The following is a 25,594-nucleotide window of genomic DNA, read 5'->3' on the forward strand; positions in this document are numbered from 1 at the left end:
GATGTTAATAAAATTACCAGTTTTACCACAGTAAAAACAGGCTCCCTGCTTCCTGAGCTCAGGGGCTCGACGCTTCACATGTGACACCCCTGTGATTTGCATAGGCTCCGTGGGCTCACCCGCAGCAACCTCATGTGAACCTAAACCCTCTCCCATAGGCGGTGTCTCATGCTTCCCCTGACGCAAACAGCGACCAATGCCGACAACCAGACTCATAGCGGAATCTAGAGAAGCAGGAGTCTCGTACATCAGAAGGGCCTTTTTAACCCTTCCAGAAACCCCATGAATAAACTGACTCCGCAATTCTGGATCATTCCATTGTGTATCAATCGCCCAGCGATGAAATTCAGAACAGTAATCCTCTGCAACTCGCTCCCCCTGGCGAATAGTGCGTATCCTAGATTCTGCTAGAGCCATTCTGTCAGGTTCATCGTAGATTTTTCCAAGAGAGGAAAAAAAACTCTCCACAGAGTCAAATGCAGCAGAATCAGATGGCAAAGAAAACGCCCATGCTTGGGGATCCCCGCTTAACAATGACAACACCAGGCCCACACGCTGAGCCTCATTACCCGAGGAGATTGGGCGCATACGGAAATATAGTTTGCAAGCTTCACGAAAAGAAACAAATTTACTGCGTTCCCCTGCAAATTTTTCAGGCAAAGGGTATTTAGGCTCAGCAACTCTTCCTGTCGCTCCAGCTTGCACATTAGATACTGCTAGCCCCTGTTGCTGCACTGCCCCCCTCAACTCAGTATAGGAAAGAATCAGCCGCACTCAAATGGTTGAAAGTTCAGCAAACTGTGTAGTTTCTTTAATAATATATACAATAAACATCACCAGGTGCTTTTTTAGGAGGTAACTGGGTGGCGGACTATTCAATTCGGGTAACGTTTTGACCCCAGTGGGTCTTTATCAAAACCTCACTTATGCCGAAGAGGTAGAGGAAAGGAGAAAGAGCCGAGTTCCCATAGGGCAGCTCTGGTGGAGTTGTGTGGAAGCGCATCCGCCTGGTGGGTGATGTCCACCAGGCGGATGCGCTTCCACACAACTCCACCAGAGCTGCCCTATGGGAACTCGGCTCTTTCTCCTTTCCTCTACCTCTTCGGCATAAGTGAGGTTTTGATAAAGACCCGCTGGGGTCGAAACGTTACCCGAATTGAATAGTCCGCCACCCAGTTACCTCCTAAAAAAGCACCTGGTGATGTTTATTGTATATATTATTAAAGAAACTACACAGTTTGCTGAACTTTCAACCATTTGAGTGCGGCTGATTCTTTCCTATACTTGGACTATTTTGTTCATGCCTGCACCAACCCAGTGACAGTGTGCACATCTTGTTCCTGGATTTGCCCCTCAACTCAGTGACCTGTAGGGACAGCGCCTCCAACTGGCGGGTTATGGAAGTCATGGGATCCATGACAAAACAAAAAAAAGGAAACCCCCTTTTTTTTTTTGTTGTTGTTGGGCCGATTATAATGTCACGGGGAGACTAGGTGAACAAGAGCTAATAACCCGGGCCCCTGCAATTTCCCTCAGACTAGGGAAATCCTGACTGACCCTCTACCTGGAGTTTACACTGATGGTGTGCATGTCCAGGCCTCGAACCTCACCCTGTCTCCTGTTTCAACCCTAGGCTGAAACCTCCGCCCACCACCCAGTGAAGAGGTAATACACCAATACCCACAGTTAGCACAGACAAGGATAAAGGAAAATATACACCATGCCGCAGTCACTCAGGAATACACTATAAATGTGCAGGGCAAAATAAATACAAATATAGGAAGGAGTAAATAAGACAAAGGAAAATACACAACCAGCAACGAAACTCCAACAACCAGCTCTACACTCCAGACTGAGATAACAGCGCACAAGGCAGAAGCTATAATCGGCGACGCCCAATGATCAGGAGAACTATTTAAAGGCAATGGGCATGGCCCAGCTTCCAATCCGAGGATCAGGTAAATTAACCCCGGAACAGCTAGATAAAATCTAGCCGACGCCAATGAGCAAATAGTGGTCAAAAGCGGAATTACCGCTGTCTGTCGAACGACCTGGTCTGAACAGCGTCCGACATGACAGATACTTTACGTTTCATTAGTGGGCAGATTAGGTGGGTGGCATCTGGGGATATCTTGCACTTAGTACTTAATAAACAGTATTTATATGTACTAATGGGGCGCCCCCAGTAGGGCAATGGGGTACTCGGTACCGGGCCCTTCGGTTCTCAGTGGGGATGTCATGGTGGCTGACCCGGTCCATGGCCCTAGGGACATCCATTGTGAATGGGGGGAAAGGTCTTTAAAGGGATAATATTCATGACGCCACCTGTGGTATTCGGTCAGGGTGACTGATGCTGCTTAGGAGTCCGCTGGGGTGATGTAATGGCAGCTAGATGGTATACCCTCCCACAGGTGAAGTGTATCCCCAGGGCTTCCCAGTGTGTAGATGGTGGATGGTGAGAGGCACAGTGAAGAACAAGGACACGAGGTTGCAGTCTCTTTACCTTTACTGAAGGCTTCAGCATCCACAGTCCACCGTGCTTCCTGGGTATGGGTCGGGCAAGTAACGTGGAATTACCTGTCCTGCCAGTCTCTGAAGTAATGCGTAGAGATCCTTACTCCCTCGGTATTCTGGCTACCGGATTCTTGCGCCTCCAAAGGAGGCAGCCTGCTACAGGGCAGAACTCCTTCTGGTTTCCTCTCCCTGTGCTATGACTTTGTTTCTTACCCTCCGCAATACAGTTCTCTTTTGTGTCCTTTCTTAGGATGCTGCCGCACGTGGGGCAGGCGCAGCTCCGTGGCCTTCTGTCTAGGCCTCTGACAGGATCTCACCCCTGTCAGGGACCCCTCTGTCTACAGCTCTCTGATGTTCCTCCTTCCCCTCTGGCTGCCTGACAGGGTGCTGCCTGGGTGAAGCCCAGTCAGCTTCTGCCTAACTTCCTATCCAAACCACCAGTTTTACCCAATTGTGAGGAGTGCCCTAAAAGATAGGAGTGTAGCTCCCCCTGGTGGGCTGGAGTGTGAAGTGTGTTGTGTGGTTTGTGATACCTGGTAAAGAGATCTCCTTTATTGCCTTTGGACGTAACATCACTCCCCTGGTGGAAGAATGACGTTACTGCAATGACCAGGACTCTGGGGCGCTGCACTAACAATCCTAATAATGTAATAAAACATTTAAAAATAACAATACAGAATTTAATAACTTTAAAAACAATTATTGTGGTTGAGGAGTTTTGTAACTATAGTATGTAACAATTACCCTAATCCTAAACCTAGCCCTAACCCTACTCTTAGTTTTAACCCTTATCCCATCTAGGATTATAAAGTGACTGTGAAACATTAGCTTTATTACCATTTACGCGTCAAATAATAATATTTTCTATACAACTATAGAAGACTAGATGGTTGCCCGATTCTAACGCATCGGGTATTCTAATATGTATGTCCACGTAGTATATTGCCCAGCCACGTAGTATATTGCCCAGCCACGTAGTATATTGCCCAGCCACGTAGTATATTGTCCAGCCATGTAGTAGATTGCCCAGTTACATTGTATATTGCCCAGTGACGTAGTATATTGCCCAGTCACATTGTATATTGCCCAGTGACATAGTATATTGCCCAGTTACGTAGTATATTGCCCAGTGACGTAGTATACAGCACAGAGCCACATAGTATATTGCCCAGTGACGTAGTATATTGCCCAGTGAACGTAGTATACAGCACAGAGCCACGTAGTATATTGCACAGCCCATGTAGTATATTGCCCAGCTATGTAGTATATTGCCCAGCCATGTATGACACAGGTTAAAAAAAAAAAATAAACATATACTCACCTTCCGCAGGCGCGTTGTAGCACTGTCGCCTGTGTGGGGTGCAGGCGGCAGCTTCCGGTCCCAGGGTGTGATGACGTCGCGGTCACGTGACCGTGTCGCGGTCACATGACCGTGACGTCACGGCAGGTCCTTGTCGTGCAGGACCTGTCATGACGTCGCGGTCACATGACCGTGCAGCAGTCACATGACCGTGACGTCACGGCAGGTCCTTTCCGCGCAGGTGCGCAGGACTTGTGATGACGTCGCAGTCACAGGACTGTGACGTCATGGCAGGTCCTTCTGCCAGACCATCCATGCGACCGGAACGTGCCGGTTGCATTGCGAGGAGCGGGAAAGGCGGCGTAGGTGAGTATATAATCATTTTTTATTTATTTTTTATTTTTTTTAACATTAGATGTTTTTACTATTGGCGCTGCATAGGCTGCGTCAATAGTAAAAAACTTGGTCACACAGGGTTAATAGCAGTGGTAACAGAGTGCGTTACCCGCGGCATAACGCAGTCTGTTACCGCCGGCATTAACCCTGTGTGAGCGGTGAGTGGAGGGGTGTATGCGGGCGCCGGACAGTGAGTGTGGGGAGTAAGGAGCGGCCATTTTCTTCCGGACTGTGTGCGTCGCTGATTGGTCGCGGCAGCCATGACAGGCAGCTGGCGAGACCAATCAGCGAACGAATAACCGTTACAGACAGAAGGACAGATGAAAGTGACCCTTAGACAATTATATAGTAGATGCAGTTCAACAGACGTCAAATATTTTTTTGTAGTAACACCTAATTAGCTTTAACCCCTTAATCCCATATGACGTACTATCCCGTCGAGGTGACCTGGGACTTAATTCCCAGTGACGGGATAGTACGTCATATGCGATCGGCCGCGCTCACGGGGGGAGCGCGGCCAATCGCGGCCGGATGTCAGCTGATTATCGCAGCTGACATCCGGCACTATGTGCGAGGAGCGGTCACGGACCGCCCCCGGCACATTAACCCCCAGCACACTGCGAACAAACATGATCGCAGTGTTCCGGCGGTATAGGGAAGCATTGTGCAGGGAGGGGGCTCCCTGCGTGCTTCCCTGAGACCCCCGGAGCAACGCAAAAAACCCACAAAAAAAAAGACCTTACATGACTCTGTGGACCAAAATATGGAAAAATTATAGGTCTCAAAATGTGGAGACGCAAAAATTTTTTGCTATAAAAAGCGTCTTTTACTGTGTGACAGCTGCCAATCATAAAAATCCGATATAAAAAAAGTTATAAAAGTATATCAAACCCCCCTTCATCACCCCCTTAGTTAGGGAAAAAAAATAAAATTAAAAAAATGTATATCCTTTTTCCCATTAGGATTAGGGCTAGGGTTAGGGTTAGGGCTAGGGTTAGGGTTAGGGCTAGGGTTAGGGTTAGGGCTAGGGTTAGGGCTAGGGTTAGGGTTAGGGTTAGGGCTAGGGTTAGGGTTAGGTCTAGGGTTAGGGCTAGGGTTAGGGTTAGGGCTAGGGTTAGGGTTAGGGTTAGGGCTAGGGTTAGGGCTAGGGCTAGGGTTAGGGTTGGGGCTAGGGTTGGAGCTAAAGTGAGGGTTAGGGTTGGGGCTAAAGTTAGGGTTAGGGTTGGGGCTAAAGTTAGGGTTAGGGTTTGGATTACATTTACGGTTGGGATTAGGGTTAAGGGTGTGTCAGGGTTAGGGGTGTGGTTAGGGTTACCGTTGGTAATTAGGGTTAGGGGTGTTTTTGGATTAGGTTTTCAGGTAGAATTTGGGAGTTTCCACTGTTCAGGCACATCAGGGGCTCTCCAAACACGACATGGAGTCCGATCTCAATTCCAGCCAATTCTGCATTGAAAAAGTAAAACAGTGCTCCTTCCCTTCCGAGCTCTCTTGAGCGCCCAAACAGGGGTTTACCCCAACATATGGGGTATCAGCGTACTCGGGACAAATTGGACAACAACTTTTGGGGTCCAAGTTCTCTTGTTATCCTTGGGAAAATAAAAATTTGGGGGGTTAAAAATCATTTTTGTGGGAAAAAAAGATTTTTTATTTTCACGGCTCTGCGTTGTAAACTGTAGTGAAACACTTGGGGGTTCAAAGTTCTCACAACATATCTAGATAAGTTCCTTGGGAGGTCTAGTTTCCAATATGTGGTCACTTGTGGGGGGTTTCTACTGTTTGGGTACATCAGGGGCTCTACAAATGCAACGTGACGCCTGCAGACCAATCCATCTAAGTCTGCATTCCAAATGACGCTCTTCCCATCCGAGCTCTGCCATTCGCCCAAACAGTGGTTCCCCCCCACATACGGGATATCAGCGTACTCAGGACAAATTGGACAACAACTTTTGGGGTCCAATTTCTCCTGTTACCCTTGGGAAAATACAAAACTGGGGGCTAATAAATCATTTTTGTGAAAAAAAAATAAATTATTTTCACGGCCCTGCGTTATAAATAGTGTTGAGCGATACCGTCCGATACTTGAAAGTATCGGTATCAGAAAGTATCGGCCGATACCGGCAAAGTATCGGATCTAATCCGATACCGATACCCGATACCAATACAAGTCAATGGGACTCATGTATCGGACGGTATTCCTGATGGTTCCCAGGGTCTGAAGGAGAGGAAACTCTCCTTCAGGCCCTGGGAACCATATTAATGTGTAAAATAAAGAATTAAAATAAAAAATATTGCTATACTCACGTCTCCGACGCAGCCTGGACTTCACCGAGGGAACCGGCAGCGTTGTTTGCTTAAAATTCACGCTTTAACTTCCTTACGTGAAGTCCCGGCTTGTGATTGGTCGCGTGCCGCCCATGTGGCCGCGACGCGACCAATCACAGCAAGCCGTGACGTAATTTCAGGTCCTTCAGGATTTTAAAATTACGTTCCGGCTTTGTGATTGGTCGCGTCGCGGTCACATGGGCGACGCGACCAATCACAAGCCGTGACGTCACGGGAGGCTGGATACGCGCGCATTTTAAAATGCGCGCGTGTCCTGCCTCCCGTGACGTCCCGGCTTGTGATTGGTCGCGTCGCCCATGTGACCGCGACGCGACCAATCACAAGCCAGAACGTAATTTTAACCCCTTCACCCCCGGAGCTTTTTCCGTTTTTCCGTTTTCGTTTTTCGCTCCTCTCCTTCCCAGAGCCATAACTTTTTTATTTTTCCGTCAATTTGGCCATATGAGGGCTTATTTTTTGCGGGACGAGTTGTACTTTTGAACGACATCATTGGTTTTAGCATGTCGTGTACTAGAAAACGGGAAAAAAATTCCAAGTGCAGTGAAATTGCAAAAAAAGTGCAATCCTACACTTGTTTTTTGCTTGCCTATTTTGCTAGGTTCACTACATGCTAATACTGACCTGCCATTATGATTCTCCAGGTCACTACGAGTTCATAGACACCTAACATGACTAGGTTATTTTTAACCTAAGTGGTGAAAAAAAATTCCAAACTTTGCAAAAAACAAAACAAAACAAAATTGCGCCATTTTCCGATACTCGTAGCGTCTCCATTTTTCGTGATCTGGGGTCAGGTGAGGGCTTATTTTTTGCGTGCCGAGCTGGCATTTTTAATGATAGCATTTTGGTGTAGATACGTTCTTTTGATCGCCCGTTATTGCATTTTAATGCAATGTCATGGCGACCAAAAAAACGTAAATCTGGCGTTTCGAATTTTTTTCTCATTACGCCATTTAGCGATCAGGTTAATGCTTTTTTTTATTGATAGATCGGGTGATTCTGAACGCGGCGATACCAAATATGTGTAGGTTGGGGTTTTATTTTATTGATTTATTTTGATTGGGGCGAAAGGGGGGTGATTTAAACTTTTATTTTTTTTTTATTTTTTTCACATTTTTAAAAACTTTTTTTTTTTACTTTTGCCATGCTTCTATAGCCTCCATGGGAGGCTAGAAGCAGGCACAGCCCGATCGGCTCTGCTATGCAGCAGTGATCATAAGATCGCTGCTACACAGCAGATTTGCAGGTGTGCTGTGAGCGCCGACCACAGGGGGGCGCTCACAGCCACTGGCAATCAGTAACCATAGAGGTCTCAAGGACCTCTATGGTTACAATGGAGGAGCATCTCCGACCTCCGATCATGTGACGGGGGTCGGCGATGCGCTCATATCCGGCCGCACGGCCGGATGCGGTAGTTAAATGCCGCTGTCTGCGTTTGACAGCGGCATTTAACTAGTTAATAGGCGCGCTGTCATGATTCTCAATGGCGAGAGAACATAGCCCAGCATATATGAGAACTAGCTCTTGGAAGATGGAAACTATACTGACCATGAACTAAACCTGCCGCACAACTAGAAGTGGCCGGGTAGCATGCCTACGTTTTTTTATCCCTAGATGCCCAGCGCCAGCCGGAGAACTACCTAATCCTAGCAGAGGAAAAGACAGTCCTGGCTCACCTCTAGAGAAATTTTCCCAAAAGGCAGACAGAGACCCCCACATATATTGGCGGTGATTTTAGATGAAAAGACAAACGTAGTATGAAAATAGGTTTAGCAAAAATCGAGGTCCGCTTACTAGATAGCAAGAAGACAGAAAGGGCACTTTCATGGTCAGCAGAAAACCCTATCAAAACACCATCCAGAAATTACTTTAAGACTCTAGCATTAACTCATAACACCAGAGTGGCAATTTCCGCTCACAAGAGCTTTCCAGACACAGTAACGAAACAGCAGCTGTGAACAGGAACAAAATGCAAAAACACACAAGGACAAAAGTCCAACTTAGCTGGGAGTTGTCTAGTAGCAGGAACATGCACAGAAAGGCTTCTGATTACATTGTTGACCGGCATGAAACTGACAGAGGAGCAAGGTTATATAGCGACTCCCACATCCTGATAGGAGCAGGTGAACAGAGGGGATGATGCACACAAGTACAATTCCACAAGTGGCCACCGGGGGAGCCCAGAATCCAATTTCACAACAGTACCCCCCCCTCAAGGAGGGGGCACCGAACCCTCACCAGAACCACCAGGGCGATCAGGATGAGCCCTATGAAAGGCACGGACAAGATCGGAGGCATGAACATCAGAGGCAGTGACCCAAGAATTATCCTCCTGACCGTATCCCTTCCATTTGACCAGATACTGGAGTTTCCGTCTGGAAACACGAGAGTCCAAGATCTTTTCCACAACGTACTCCAACTCACCCTCAACCAACACCGGAGCAGGAGGCTCAACGGAAGGCACAGCCGGTACCTCATACCTGCGCAACAATGACCGATGAAAAACATTATGAATCGAAAAGGATGCAGGGAGGTCCAAACGGAAGGACACAGGGTTAAGAATCTCCAATATCTTGTACGGGCCGATGAACCGAGGCTTAAACTTAGGAGAAGAAACCCTCATAGGGACAAAACGAGAAGACAACCACACCAAGTCCCCAACACAAAGCAGAGGACCAACACGACGACGGCGGTTGGCAAAAAGCTGAGTCTTCTCCTGGGACAACTTCAAATTGTCCACCACCTGCCCCCAAATCTGATGCAACCTCTCCACCACAGCATCCACTCCAGGACAATCCGAAGATTCCACTTGACCGGAGGAAAATCGAGGATGAAACCCCGAATTACAGAAAAACGGGGACACCAAGGTGGCAGAGCTGGCCCGATTATTGAGGGCGAACTCCGCCAAAGGCAAAAAAGCAACCCAATCATCCTGATCCGCAGACACAAAACACCTCAAATATGTCTCCAAGGTCTGATTAGTCCGCTCGGTCTGGCCATTAGTCTGAGGATGGAAAGCAGACGAAAAAGACAAATCTATGCCCATCCTAGCACAGAATGCCCGCCAAAATCTAGACACGAATTGGGTCCCTCTGTCAGAAACGATATTCTCCGGAATACCATGCAAACGAACAACATTTTGAAAAAACAGAGGAACCAACTCGGAAGAAGAAGGCAACTTAGGCAAGGGAACCAGATGGACCATCTTAGAGAAACGGTCACACACCACCCAGATGACAGACATCTTATGAGAAACAGGCAGATCCGAAATAAAATCCATCGAGATGTGCGTCCAAGGCCTCTTCGGGATAGGCAAGGGTAACAACAATCCACTAGCCCGAGAACAACAAGGCTTGGCCCGAGCACAAACGTCACAAGACTGCACAAAGCCTCGCACATCTCGTGACAGGGAAGGCCACCAGAAGGACCTTGCCACCAAATCCCTGGTACCAAAGATTCCAGGATGACCTGCCAACGCAGAAGAATGAACCTCAGAGATGACTCTACTGGTCCAATCATCAGGAACAAACAGTCTACCAGGTGGGCAACGATCAGGTCTATCCGCCTGAAACTCCTGCAAGGCCCGCCGCAGGTCTGGAGAAACGGCAGACAATATCACTCCATCTTTAAGGATACCTGTGGGCTCAGAATTACCAGGGGAGTCAGGCTCAAAACTCCTAGAAAGGGCATCCGCCTTAACATTCTTAGAACCCGGTAGGTAAGACACCACAAAATTAAACCGAGAGAAAAACAACGACCAGCGCGCCTGTCTAGGATTCAGGCGCCTGGCAGACTCAAGGTAAATTAAATTTTTGTGGTCAGTCAATACCACCACCTGATGTCTGGCCCCCTCAAGCCAGTGACGCCACTCCTCAAAAGCCCACTTCATGGCCAAAAGCTCCCGATTCCCAATATCATAATTCCGCTCGGCGGGCGAAAATTTACGGGAAAAAAAAGCACAAGGTCTCATCACGGAGCAGTCGGAACTTCTCTGCGACAACACCGCCCCAGCTCCGATTTCAGAAGCGTCGACCTCAACCTGAAAAGGAAGAGCAACATCAGGCTGACGCAACACTGGGGCGGAAGAAAAGCGGCGCTTGAGCTCCCGAAAGGCCTCCACAGCATCAGGGGACCAATCAGCAACATCAGCACCCTTCTTAGTCAAATCAGTCAATGGTTTTACAACATCAGAAAAACCAGCAATAAATCGACGATAAAAGTTAGCAAAGCCCAAAAATTTCTGAAGACTCTTAAGAGAAGAGGGTTGCGTCCAATCACCAATAGCCTGAACCTTGACAGGATCCATCTCGATGGAAGAGGGGGAAAAAATGTATCCCAAGAAGGAAATCTTTTGAACCCCAAAAACACACTTAGAACCCTTCACACACAAGGAATTAGACCGCAAAACCTGAAAAACCCTCCTGACCTGCTGGACATGAGAGTCCCAGTCATCCGAAAAAATCAGAATATCATCCAGATACACAATCATAAATTTGTCCAAATAATCGCGGAAAATGTCATGCATAAAGGACTGGAAGACTGAAGGGGCATTTGAAAGACCAAAAGGCATCACCAAATACTCAAAATGGCCCTCGGGCATATTAAATGCGGTTTTCCACTCATCCCCCTGCTTGATTCGCACCAAATTATACGCCCCACGGAGATCAATCTTAGAGAACCACTTGGCCCCCTTTATACGAGCAAACAAATCAGTAAGCAGTGGTAACGGATATTGATATTTAACCGTGATTTTATTCAAAAGTCGATAATCAATACACGGCCTCAAAGAGCCGTCTTTCTTAGACACAAAGAAAAAACCGGCTCCTAAGGGAGATGACGAAGGACGAATATGTCCCTTTTCCAAGGACTCCTTTATATATTCTCGCATAGCCGCGTGTTCAGGCACAGACAGATTAAATAAACGACCCTTAGGGTATTTACTACCCGGGATCAAGTCTATGGCACAATCGCACTCCCGGTGCGGAGGTAGTGAACCAACCTTGGGTTCTTCAAAAACGTCACGAAAGTCAGACAAGAATTCAGGAATCTCAGAGGGAATAGATGATGAAATGGAAACCAAAGGTACGTCCCCATGAGTTCCTTTACATCCCCAGCTTAACACAGACATAGCTCTCCAGTCGAGGACTGGGTTATGAGATTGCAGCCATGGCAATCCCAGCACCAAAACATCATGTAGATTATACAGCACCAGAAAGCGAATAACCTCCTGGTGATCCGGATTAACACGCATAGTCACTTGTGTCCAGTATTGTGGTTTATTACTAGCCAATGGGGTGGAGTCAATCCCTTTCAGAGGTATCGGAGCCTCCAATGGCTCCAAATCATACCCACAGCGTTTGGCAAAGGACCAATCCATAAGACTCAAAGCAGCGCCAGAGTCGACATAGGCGTCCGCGGTAATAGATGACAAAGAACAAATCAGGGTCACAGATAGAATAAACTTAGACTGTAAAGTGCTAATTGAAACAGACTTGTCAGGCTTTTTAGTACGCTTAAAGCATGCTGATATAACATGAGTTGAATCACCACAATAGAAGCACAACCCATTTTTTCGTCTAAAATTCTGCCGCTCGCTTCTGGACAGAATTCTATCACATTGCATATTTTCTGGCGTTTTCTCAGTAGACACCGCCAAATGGTGCACAGGTTTGCGCTCCCGCAGACGCCTATCGATCTGAATAGCCATCGTCATGGACTCATTCAGACTCGCAGGCACAGGGAACCCCACCATAACATCCTTAATGGCATCAGAGAGACCTTCTCTGAAAATCGCCGCCAGGGCGCACTCATTCCACTGAGTAAGCACAGACCATTTGCGGAATTTTTGGCAGTATATTTCAGCTTCATCTTGCCCCTGAGACAAGGACATCAAGGCCTTTTCCGCCTGAAGCTCTAAATGAGGTTCCTCATAAAGCAACCCCAAGGCCAGAAAAAACGCATCCACATTGAGCAACGCAGGATCCCCTGGTGCCAATGCAAAAGCCCAGTCTTGAGGGTCGCCCCGGAGCAAGGAAATTACAATCCTGACCTGCTGTGCAGGGTCTCCGGCAGAGCGAGACTTCAGGGACAAAAACAATTTGCAATTATTTTTAAAATTTTGAAAGTGAGATCTATTCCTCGAGAAGAATTCAGGCAAAGGAATTCTAGGCTCAGACATAGGTGCATGAACAACAAAATCTTGCAAATTTTGTACCTTTGTGGCGAGATTATTCAAACCTGTAGCTACACTCTGAAGATCCATTTGAAACAGGTGAACACAGAGCCATTCAAGGATAAGAAGGAGAGAAAGAGAGGAAGGCTGCAGTATAGGCAGACTAGCAAGTGATTCAATTAAGAGCACACTCAGAACTAGAGGAAAAAAAAAAAAAAAAAAAAAAAAAATTGTAGCAGACTTCTTTTTTCTCTCCTTTCTCAGCCAGTAATTTAACCCTTTTTTTTGGGCCGGTCAAACTGTCATGATTCTCAATGGCGAGAGAACATAGCCCAGCATATATGAGAACTAGCTCTTGGAAGATGGAAACTATACTGACCATGAACTAAACCTGCCGCACAACTAGAAGTGGCCGGGTAGCATGCCTACGTTTTTTTATCCCTAGATGCCCAGCGCCAGCCGGAGAACTACCTAATCCTAGCAGAGGAAAAGACAGTCCTGGCTCACCTCTAGAGAAATTTTCCCAAAAGGCAGACAGAGGCCCCCACATATATTGGCGGTGATTTTAGATGAAAAGACAAACGTAGTATGAAAATAGGTTTAGCAAAAATCGAGGTCCGCTTACTAGATAGGAAGAAGACAGAAAGGGCACTTTCATGGTCAGCAGAAAACCCTATCAAAACACCATCCAGAAATTACTTTAAGACTCTAGCATTAACTCATAACACCAGAGTGGCAATTTCCGCTCACAAGAGCTTTCCAGACACAGTAACGAAACAGCAGCTGTGAACAGGAACAAAATGCAAAAACACACAAGGACAAAAGTCCAACTTAGCTGGGAGTTGTCTAGTAGCAGGAACATGCACAGAAAGGCTTCTGATTACATTGTTGACCGGCATGAAACTGACAGAGGAGCAAGGTTATATAGCGACTCCCACATCCTGATAGGAGCAGGTGAACAGAGGGGATGATGCACACAAGTACAATTCCACAAGTGGCCACCGGGGGAGCCCAGAATCCAATTTCACAACAGCGCGCGCAGATCACGATTCTGCTCGCGCCTATTGCGGGCACATGTCAGCTGTTCAAAACAGCTGACATGTCCCGGCTTTGATGTGCGCTCACCGCCGGAGCGCACATCAAAGCGGGGGTCCCGACATGTGACGTACTATACCGTCACATGTCGGGAAGGGGTTAAAATCCTGAAGGACCTAAAATTACGTCACGGCTTGCTGTGATTGGTCGCGTCGTGGCCACATGGGCGACGCGACCAATCACAAGCCGGGACATCACGGGAGGCAGGACACGCGCGCATTTTAAAATGCGCGCGTGTCCAGCCTCCTGTGACGTCACGGCTTGTGATTGGTCGCGTCGCCCATGTGACCGCGACGCGACCAATCACAAAGCCGGAACGTAATTTTAAAATCCTGAAGGACCTGAAATTACGTCACGGCTTGCTGTGATTGGTCGCGTCGCGGCCACATGGGCGGCACGCGACCAATCACAAGGACTTCACGTAAGGAAGTTAAAGCGCGAATTTTAAGCAAACAACGCTGCTGGTTCCCTCGGTGAGGTCCAGGCTGTGTCGGAGAGGTGAGTATAGCAATATTTTTTATTTTAATTCTTTATTTTACACATTAATGTTGTTTCGATACCGATACCTGATATCACAAAAGTATCGGATCTCGGTATCGGAATTCCGATACAGCAAATATCGGCCGATACCCGATACTTGCGGTATCGGAATGCTCAACACTAGTTATAAACTGTAGTGAAACACTTGGGGGGTTCAAAGCTCTCAAAACACATCTAGATAAGTTCCTTAGGGGGTCTACTTTCCAAAATGGTGTCACTTGTAGGGGGTTTTAATGTTTAGGCACATCAGGGGCTCTCCAAACGCGACATGGTGTCCCATCTCAACTCCAGTCAATTTTGCATTGAAAAGTCAAATGGCGCTGCTTCCCTTCTGAGCTCTGCCATGGCCCAAACAGTCATTTACCCCCACATATCAGGTATCAGCGTACTCAGGACAAATTGCACAACAACTTTTGGGGTCCAATTTCTTCTCTTATCCTTGGGAAAATAAAAAATTGGGGGCGAAAAGATAATTTTTGTAAAAAAATATGATTTTTTATTTTTACGGCTCCGCATTATAAACTTCTGTGAAGCACTTGTTTTGTCAAAGTGCTCACCACACATCTAGATAAGTTCCTTAAGGGGTCTAATTTCCAAAATGGTGTCACTTGTGGGGGTTTTTAATGTTTACGCACATCAGGGGCTCTCAAAACGCAACATGGCGTCCCATCTTAATTCCAGTCAATGTTGCATTGAAAAGTAAAATGGCGCTCCTTTCCCTCCGAGCTCTGCCATACGCCCAAACAGTGGTTTACCCCCACATATGGGGTATCAGCGTACTCAGGACAAATTGTACAACAACTATTGGTGTCCATTTTCTCCTGTTACCCTTGGTAAAATAAAACAAATTGGAGCTGAACTAAATTTTGTGTGAAAAAAAGTTAAATGTTCATTTTTATTTAAACATTCCAAAAATTCCTGTGAAACACCTGAAGGGTTAATAAACTTCTTGAATGTGGTTTTGAGCACCTTGAGGGGTGCAGTTCTTAGAATGGTGTCACACTTGGGTATTTTCTATCATATAGACCCCTCAAAATGACTTCAAATGAGATGTGGTCCCTAAAAAAAAATGGTGTTGTAAAAATGAGAAATTGCTGGTCAACTTTTAACCCTTATAACTCCCTAACAAAAAAAAAAAAAAAATTTCCAAAATTGTGCTGATGTAAAGTAGACATGTGGGAAATGTTACTTATTAAGTATTTTGCGTGACATATCTCTGTGATTTAAGGGCATAAAAATTCAAAGTTGGAAAATTGCAAAATTTTCAAAATTTTCGCCAAATTTCCATTTTTTTCACAAATAAACACAAGTTATATCGAATAAATTTTACCATAAAGAGACAGTGGTCAGAATTGTAAACATTGGCCCAGTCATTAATGTGCAAACCACCCTCGGGGCTTAAGGGGTTAAATATATTGCTATGTATTTTTGCACATACAGGTCCCTATTCATCTTCATTAATCTAGAGCGTCTGATATGTGGTATGTACCTCTGTTCCCCACACAAGAAATCTTACTTCAATTAGGTAATGGAGGGAGATTTTTGGCATAGAGAACTCTAGAGCACATCATGAAATAGAGGAGTCATGGCATCCCACCCCAGCCTTTCTCTCAACCCATCCAACCTCCACCATGCTAGTAGAAACTGACATAAAAACTTTTAAAAGTTGCAAAACTTAGGTTGTGCCTAAATTTTGCAACTTTTCAAAGTTTTACTCCAGAATTCTGACTTGAAAGCGTTAATGAATCGGGCCCACAGTCTTTATAGACTATTTATTTTTGCTAGATTTTAAAGTGCTAGATGCATGTACATGTCCATTTGTATAAGTAAAAGATACAGAATACACTACATGTTATCCTCACAGAAGTACTGTAGAAGGCACATGTCTACTTAAAGGAGTCTCAAGTTAACATCTAGATACTATATGCTCATTTTCATGGGAAATGTTTTCTTTATTACGATGTATCACAGCTCTCTACCATGCAGTGCATGTAACTTCTCAAACGCATGCCAGATTTGTATACACTTATAAGTGGAGATGGCCATGTGTTGCTTAGTCTATAGTAAGATTGTAATAGTTTAGGAATGTTTTATGTTTCCTACCTCATGCTGTATCATTTATTCCAGTTTGTTATCCTGCTCCCATAAGATCATGTGCTTCAAATAGTAAGCAAAATATCTTTTTTACAGTCACCAGATCTATCTTTTCCATTAAACTGTCAATGTATGGGAAACACTTAGATACATATGCACAGGGCTAATCTACTTCCTGCTCCAGCTGCCATGCCACTGCTAAGCCATTGTTATAGGACTGAGGCAGACTGTTTATACTGAATCTTTATTTATTATGCAGCACTTAAGATCATTATCAAAGTTCTGGCTCATTAGTTCTCAAAACTACTACTAACATTTTGCTATCATGCTGTAATGATAGAGGGAAAAAAACTGTAAAACCACACATCTAGATGGAAAATTGAGGTCAGATATAATACAGCTTGGATTATTAAATAGTAACTCTCATTTTAATTTTTATGTCATAAATCAGTAGTACACATGAAAATAAGAAACTTTAGAATACATCTTATCAGAGAAATCTGTTTCTTTCTCCTCCAGGACTGATCTTTCATTCTCACAATTCTCCATTCCAGGGTAAAATCTGTATTCAGTGAAGACAGATTTTTCTTCCATTACTGAGATAGGAGATGAGAGCTGCTCCTAGTAAGATTTTATGTGTACCAGAGGGGGAGGAGGAGGGAGTAGGCATAGGCAGAACTTCCCTCTTCTCATCTAGATACAATCTTATCAGTAGTATCTGCCATTTCAATAATGTAAATATTTGTCTTCACCGAAAAAAGATTTTACATAGCAATTGAGAATTTTTAAAATAAACGATCAATTCTGGCAGAGAAAGAAGCAGATTTCTGTGATAAAATATATTACAAAATTTCTTATTTTCATGTGTACTATTGGTTACCTTTAACCCCTTTCTGCCATTGGACGTACTATTCCGTCCATGTTGGGTGGGCCCTAATTCCCAAGGACGGAATAGTACGTCCAGCACGATCGGCCGCGCTCACGGGGGGAGCGCGGCCGATCGTGGCCGGGTGTCAGCTGCCTATCGCAGCTGACATCCGGCACTATGTGCCAGGAGCGGTCACGGACCGCCCCCGGCACATTAACCCCCGGCACACCGCGATCAAACATGATTGCGGTGTGCCGGCGGTACAGGGAAGCATCGCGCAGGGAGGGGGCTCCCTGCGGGCTTCCCTGAGACCCCCGGAGCAACGCGATGTGATCGCGTTGCTGCGAGGGTCTCCTACCTCCTATCCCTGCAGGCCCCGGATCCAAAATGGCCGCGGGGCTGCATCCAGGTCCTGCAGGGATTACTTCCGGGTGCCGTGCAGGTGCTTGTAAGCCTGCACGGCTGTAAGTAAGATCGGTGATCTGACAGAGTGCTGTGCACACTGTCAGATCTCCGATCTGTAATGTCCCCCCCCTGGGACAAAGTAAAAAAGTAAAAAAAAAAATTCCCACATGTGTAAAAAAAAAAAAAGAAAAAAAAATTCCAAAATAAAGAAAATATATATATATATTATTCCCATAAATACATTCCTTTATCTAAATAAAAAAATCAAACAATAAAAGTACACATATTTAGTATTGCCGCGTCCGTAACGACCCCACCTATAAAACTATATCACTAGTTAACCCCTTCAGTGAACACCGTAAAAAAAAAAAAAAAAAAACGAGGCAAAAAACAACGCTTTATTCTCATACTGCCAAACAAAAAGTAGAATAACACGTGATCAAAAAGACAGATATAAATAAACAAGGTACCGCTGCAAACGTCATCTTGTTCCGCAAAAAACGAGCCACCACATAGCATCATCAGCGAAAAAATAAAAAAGTTATAGTCCTCAGAATAAAGCGATGCCAAAATAATTATTTTTTCTATAAAATAGTTTTTATCGTATAAAAGCGCCAAAACATAAAAAAAATGATAGAAATGAGGTATCACTGTAATCGTCCTGACCCGAAGAATAAAACTGCTTTATCAATTTTACCAAACGCGGAACGGTATAAACGCCTCCCCCAAAAGAAATTCATGAATAGCTGGTTTTTGGTTATTCTGCCTCACAAAAATCGGAATAAAAAGCGATCAAAAAATCTCCCGTGCCCGAGCATGTTACCAATAAAAACGTCAACTCGTTCCGCAAAAAGCAAGACCTCACATGACTCTGTGGACTTAAATATGGAGAAATTATAGCTCTCAAAATGTGGTAACGCAAAAAATATTTTTTGCAATAAAAAGCTTCTTTCAGTGTGTGACAGCTGCCAATCATAAAAATCCGCAAAAAAACCCGCTATAAAAGTAAATCAAACCCCCCTTCATCACCCCCTTAGTTAGGGAAAAATAAAAAAATTTAAAAAATGTATTTATTTCCATTTTACCATTAGGGTTAGGGCTAGGGTTAGGGCTAGGGCTAGGGCTAGGGCTAGGGTTAGGGCTAGGGTTAGGGTTGGGGCTAGGGGTAGGGCTAGGGTTAGGGCTATGGTTGGGGCTAGGGTTAGGGTTGGGGCTAGGGTCAGGTTGGGGCTAGGGTTAGGGTTGGGGCTAGGGTTAGGGCTAGGGTTAGGGTTAAGGCTAGAGTTAGGGTTGGGGCTAAAGTTAGGGTTGGGGCTAAAGTTAGGGTTAGGGTTTGGATTACATCTACGGTTGGGAATAGGGTTGGGATTAGGGTTAGGGGCGTGTCTGGGTTAGAGGTGTGGTTAGGGTTACCATTGGGATTAGGGTTAGGGGTGTGTTTGGATTAGGGTTTCAGTTATAATTGGGGGGTTTCCACTGTTTAGGCACAACAGGGGCTCTCCAAACGCGACATGGCGTCCGATCTCAATTTCAGCCAATTCTGCGTTGAAAAAGTAAAACAGTGCTCCTTCCCTTCCGAGCTCTCCCGTGCGCCCAAACAGGGGTTTACCCCAACATATGGGGTATCAGCGTACTCAGGACAAATTGTACAACAACTTTTGGGGTCCAATTTCTTCTTTTACCCTTGGGAAAATAAAAAATTGGGGGCGAAAAGATGATTTTTGTGAAAAAATATGATTTTTTATTTTTACGGTTCTGCATTATAAACTTCTGTGAAGCACTTGGTGAGTCAAAGTGCTCACCACACCTCTAGATAAGCTCCTTAGGGGGTCTTCTTTCCAAAATGGTGTCACTTGTTGGGGGTTTCAATGTTTAGGCATATCAGGGGCTCTCCAAACGCAACATGGCGTCCCATCTCAATTCCAGTCAATTTTGCATTGAAAAGTCAAATGGCGCTCCTTCGCTTCCGAGCTCTGTCATGCGCCCAAACAGTGGTTTACCCCCACATATGGGGTATCGGCGTACTCAGGACAAATTGTACAACATCTTTGGGGTCCATTTTCTCCTGTTACCCTTGGTAAAATAAAACAAATTGGAGCTGAAGTAAATTTTGTGTGAAAAAAAAATGCTCATTTTTATTTAAACATTCCAAAAATTCCTGTGAAACACCTTAATTGTTAATAAACTTCTTGAATGTGGTTTTGAGCACCTTGAGGGGTGCAGTTTTTAGAATGGTGTCACACTTGGGTATTTTCTATCATATAGACCCCTCAAAATGACTTCAAATGAGATGTGGTACCTAAAAAAAAATGGTGTTGTGAAAATGAGAAATTGCTGGTCAAATTTTAACCCTTATAACTCCCTAACAAAAAAAAATGTTGGTTCCAAAATTGTGCTGATGTAAAGTAGACATGTGGGAAATGTTACTTATTAAGTATTTTGTGTGACATATCACTGTGATTTAATTGCATAAAAATTCAAAGTTGGAAAATTGCAAAATTTTCAAAATTTTTGCCAAATTTCTGTTTTTTTCACAAATAAACGCAGGTAATATCAAAGAAATGTTACCACTATCATGAAGTACAATATGTCTTGAGAAAACTTTGTCAGAATCACCGGGATCTGTTGAAGCGTTCCAGAGTTATAACCTCATAAATGGACAGTGGTCAGAATTGTAAAAATTGGCCCGGTCCATAACGTGCAAACCACCCTTGGGGGTGAAGGGGTTAACAAGTTCATGATCAGAGACATTTTCAGGTTTTATCATACATGTTTTTAATGACTCTATATTTTGTTCTCATTTGGATATTCAAACAGTTTTTGCCTCTTTTTTTTCCATGACCCATGGGGCTTAATTTTTATACTATTGCTATTGCTGACATAGGCGAACATGTGAAAAAAATTGTTAATGCTTAACTATTTTTGACTTTTTTATTTCCAAACACAAAGGGCCGTTATACCTTTTCAAATTGTGTTCACCTTTCCAGAAAAGTTTAAAAAAAGGGGCAAAGAATTACAGTGCACACCCAAAAAGGTTGTGAAGTAATAACAAATGGCTTTATTAAACATATGAGTGCAGAGACAATTTGAAAAACAATTTAAAACATACTGACACAAAAACAAAAAACAAGAGGTGAAATAATAGTACCAGAAGACGTGGATGTAGATTTCATAAATAGGTAAATTTCAAAGCGCTTGTAAAAAATAGTAACTTTGCAATTTTCATCTTATTAAAAATTCTTTCCGTTATCACGAGCGGAGGGATCTTAAATTTTATACTGTACAAATCATTGCCATGTCAACAAATGTGCTCCACTTGTGGGCTGTATGCTTTATGTATTGCTTTGGCACTCTAAAAACATCACAGAAAAAGAAACAGGTTTACCAACAACAGGGCTGATTATCAATGCACTAGTAGGATGCAGTAGACCCCCTTGATAAAGGCAATGGCAGCACAGGTGCAAAATACAGATTGCGCAACCACTCACAAACCTACCAAGTCATGGAGAAGGGGGTTGCCTGGTATTAAAAATGCACATAGATGATGCTTGCACAGGACGCCAATCACACAGGTACTACGTGTGATGCACAGTGTCTACTTAACAGCCAATTGTGTTGCCCATACTATTACATCAGTTGGGCCACTCAACACTATGAAAGTGCATCCCACAATGACAGACACCCAACCAACAATAAAGGGCCTGGCTGCATCCTACATAAAAATGAAAAAATGCGCCATAAAAAATGAAAAATTAAGTATAAAATTTATAAAATACAAAAACAAAAGTGTATTGTACTCCTATAAACAGATGCTTAGCACCATGTTAATGCTACTCAGAAATATGCACTCATAGGCACCTTCTTGCTGGTTTGTATGGAAAAGCTCTCCCTGGCTCCTGAATATCTCTGTATATTGCATTGATTTTTCTATGCTTTCCCTGGATCTGAGTGTCTTGGTGCAGCACATATGATCCTTTCTTACCCATCATCTTGTTTCCATGACCTGTTTCATGTTTCTCATTATGTTATTCAGGCATCTCTTTGAGTGGTCAGTCCAACCCCTCCCTCTCTTTATGACCTCTGCCTAACTCTATGCATCTGGTCTCCCATACCCAGCCACCTCCTCATTCACACCTGATTGCCCTTAACTGGGGAATATATTCACATGCAGGCGTTTGCTCCAGACTCAGTCTGCAGCATTCATCTTTTATCTTCCATCTTTTAAATTACATCTTTTTAATTACGTTGAATTAGACTGACTTGGACTGGAATTGACTGGAAGGTAACAGAATACCAAACCACCACAATGTTTCTGTCTCTTTTCTCTTTTACTCCCATACTACTTTCCGTCTTACAATCTCCTGCAATCCCTCAACCTAGTAAAGAACTAGTCATTTCTCCCTCAATATCTCACCTTCTCCTCAGAACTGTTCCTCCACATGCAATCCTTTTTCTCCAGACACACACGGCCACATCATGTCCTATCCTGCTCCCACCTTCTAACGCTCTGTCTGCTACTCCTCATTGCTGGTGTAGTATCCCAAAATCACGGCCCTCCCCAACACATCCCCACACTCATTTCTGACACCCTGCCACGATCCTCTGCACGTTTTCCCAACCATGACAACCTCATACCCATTCATCCAGCCCCTACTCCCCCAGTCCCCTTACCTGGAGCACTATGGAACACACTCTCCGTCTGCAACAAACTGCCATTTATCCATGACCTCTTCATCACCAACAAACTCTCCTTCCTCGGCATCACTGAAACCTGGCTCACTCCCTCTGACTCAGCCTCTCCAGCTGCGCTTTCCTATGGCGGATTCCACCTCTCTCACACCCCTCGCTCCACCAACAAATGTGGTGGAGGGGTTGGCTTGCTCTTGTCCGACACCTGCTCCTTCACTCCAATCCCGCTACCACCCTCCACTATTCTTCCCTCGTTTGAGGTGCACTCCATCTGCATCTATTCCCCCTCCAACCTCCAGCTGGCTGTCTTCTACCGCCCCCCAGAACTAGCCATCTCCACCTTTCTCGACCACTTCACCACCTGGCTACTTCATTTCCTCTCTGTTGACATCTCCACTATCATCATGGGTAATTTCAATATCCCTATTGACACTTCCACCTCAGCTGCCTCTAAATGTTTATCACTGACTGCCTCCTTTGGCCTCATTCAATGGTCCTCTGAGGCCACTCACAAAGATGGCCACATGCTGGACCTCATCTTCACCAGCCTCTGCTCCCTTACTAATCTCATTAACACACCCCTCCCCTGTCTGACCACAACCTACTGACATTCTCTTCCCTCTCCTCTCCTAGTGTGCAACCCCCACTCCACAAACTCACTCACCCTCGCAGAAATCTCAAACATCTCAACTTACAATCACTCTCTGAGTCCCTTCTCCCTCTTACAGACATAGCCTCCCTTCATGACACAGATTCTGCTGACACTTTTTATAACAACACAATAACAGCAACACTCAATTTGGCCGCCTCGCTCATGCATAGCGAAAACTCACACACTCAACAGGCAGCCCTGGCTGACCAGCCTGACCAAAGAACTGAGACGGGCTTCCAGGATCGCTGAGCAGAGATGGAAGCGATCCCGCTCTGCCGACCACTTCACTACATACAAGCAGTCCCTCGCCAGCTTCAAGTCCACGCTCACTACTGCAAAACAAACTTCTCATCTCTCATATCCTCCCTGTCTCACAACCCTAAACAGCTTTTCACCACTTTCAATTCTCTACTCCGTCCCCCTGCACCCCCTCCATCCCCTCTTATTTCTGCCGAAGACTTTGCCTCTTTCTTTAAACAGAAGATCGATACAATTAGAGAAATCTTTGGCCCACAGTGCCTACTGCCCCTCTTAGCTGCTCAACCCTGCTCCTCCAAAACCAGCTTTCCACCATGACAGAAGATCAGCTCTCCACCCTCCTGTCAAGATCACACCTCACCACCTGCACTCTCGACCCACTCCCATCCCACCTCATCCCTATCCTTTCCACGGTCTTCATCCCAACCCTAACACACCTCTTCAACCTCTCACTCACAACAGGTGTCTTCCCCTCATCCTATAAGCATGCCAAGATCACACCCATCCTCAAAAAGCCCTCCCTCGTCCCATCCTCTGTGTCTAGCTATCGCCCGATATCTCTTCTCCCTTATGCCTCCAAATTACTGGAGCAACACGTCCATTTTGAACTGTCCTCCCACCTCTCTTCCTGCTCCCTCTTTGATCGGTTATAATGTGGCTTCCGTCCCCATCACTCAACTGAAACTGCCCTAACTATAGTCACCAATGACCTACTAACTGCTAGGAGAAAGTGACACTACTCTGTCCTCCTTTTCCTAGACCTGTCCTCTGCCTTCGACACTGTGGACCACTCCCTTCTGCTACAGATTCTCTCATCTCTTGGCATCACAGACTTGGCCTTATCCTGGATCTCGTCATATCTGACAGACCGAGCATTCAGTGTCTCCCTCCCCCACACCACCTCCTCACTTCGCCCCTTGTCTGTCAGTGTTCCTCAAGGCTCTGTTATAGGACCCCTACTCTTCTCCATCTACACCTTCAGCCTTGGACAGCTCATAGAATCCCATGGTATGCAGTACCATCTTTACACCGATAACACGCAGTTCTACCTTTCCGGACCTGACCTCACCTCCTTACTTACCAAAATCCTGCACTGTCTGTCTGCTATTTCAGCCTTCTTTTCTGCTTGCTTTCTACAACTGAACATGGACAAAACAGAATTAATCATCGTTCCCCCATCTCATTCTACCCCTCCACCAGACCTATCCATCAATGTCAATCGTTGCTCACCTTCCCCAGTCCCACATGCCTGGTGCCTCGGGGTGATCCTTGACTCTGCCCTCTCTTTCAAGCCACATATCCAAGCCCTTGCCTCCTCCTGCCTTCTCAAACTCAAAAATATTTCCCGGATCCGCGCATTCTTGACTGCGACATGACAAAAACACTAGTGCATGCCCTTATCATCTCCTGCCTTGACTACTGCAACCTCCTACTCTCTGGACTCCCCTCTAGCACTCTGGCACCACTCCAATCCATCCTACACTCTGCTGCCCGACTAATCTACCTGTCTCCCCACTATTCCCTAGCCTCTCCCCTATACCAAGCCCTTCACTGGCTTCCTATCACCCAGAGACTCCAGTTCAAAACCCGCACAATGACAAACAAAGCCATCCACAACCTATCTCCTCCATACATCTGTGACATGGTCTCCCGGTACCTACCTACATGCAACCTCCGATCTCCTCAAGACCTCCTTCTCAACTCACCTCTTACCTCTACTTCCCACAACCACATCCAAGACTTCTCCCGTGCTTCCCCCATACTCTGGAACTCTCTACCCCAACACATCAGACTCTTGCCTACCATAGAAACCTTCAAAAAGAACCTGAAGACTCACCTCATCTGACAAGCCTACAGCCTTCAGTGATCCTCAACCTACTGAACCGCCGCACAGCCTGCTCTACCCTCTCCTAGTGTATCCTCATCCATCCCTTGCAGACTGTGAGCCCTCGTGGGAAGGTCCTCCCTCCGAAATGTACCTGTGTGCCTTCTGTTTTGCTCATGTTTAATGTATTTGTCTCTATTTGCCCCGTATTTACATGTAAAGCACCATGGACTAAATGGCGCTATAAAAATGTATAATAATAATAATAATAATAATAATAATAAAAAGTGAAATATAAACATAAGATGTCAAATATAAAAATAAAAGATGTATATTTAGCACACTATCCACCTCTCCAGATGCTCCTCTCCTCCCAGGTCACTGTCCGTTCCTCCACACCTTTGTCGCACCATATCTCCAGCCTGGAGTTCTCTCTAGGCCAA

The sequence above is a fragment of the Ranitomeya variabilis genome, chromosome 6 (genome assembly GCF_051348905.1).
Source record: "Ranitomeya variabilis isolate aRanVar5 chromosome 6, aRanVar5.hap1, whole genome shotgun sequence".
Lineage (NCBI taxonomy): Eukaryota > Metazoa > Chordata > Amphibia > Anura > Dendrobatidae > Ranitomeya > Ranitomeya variabilis.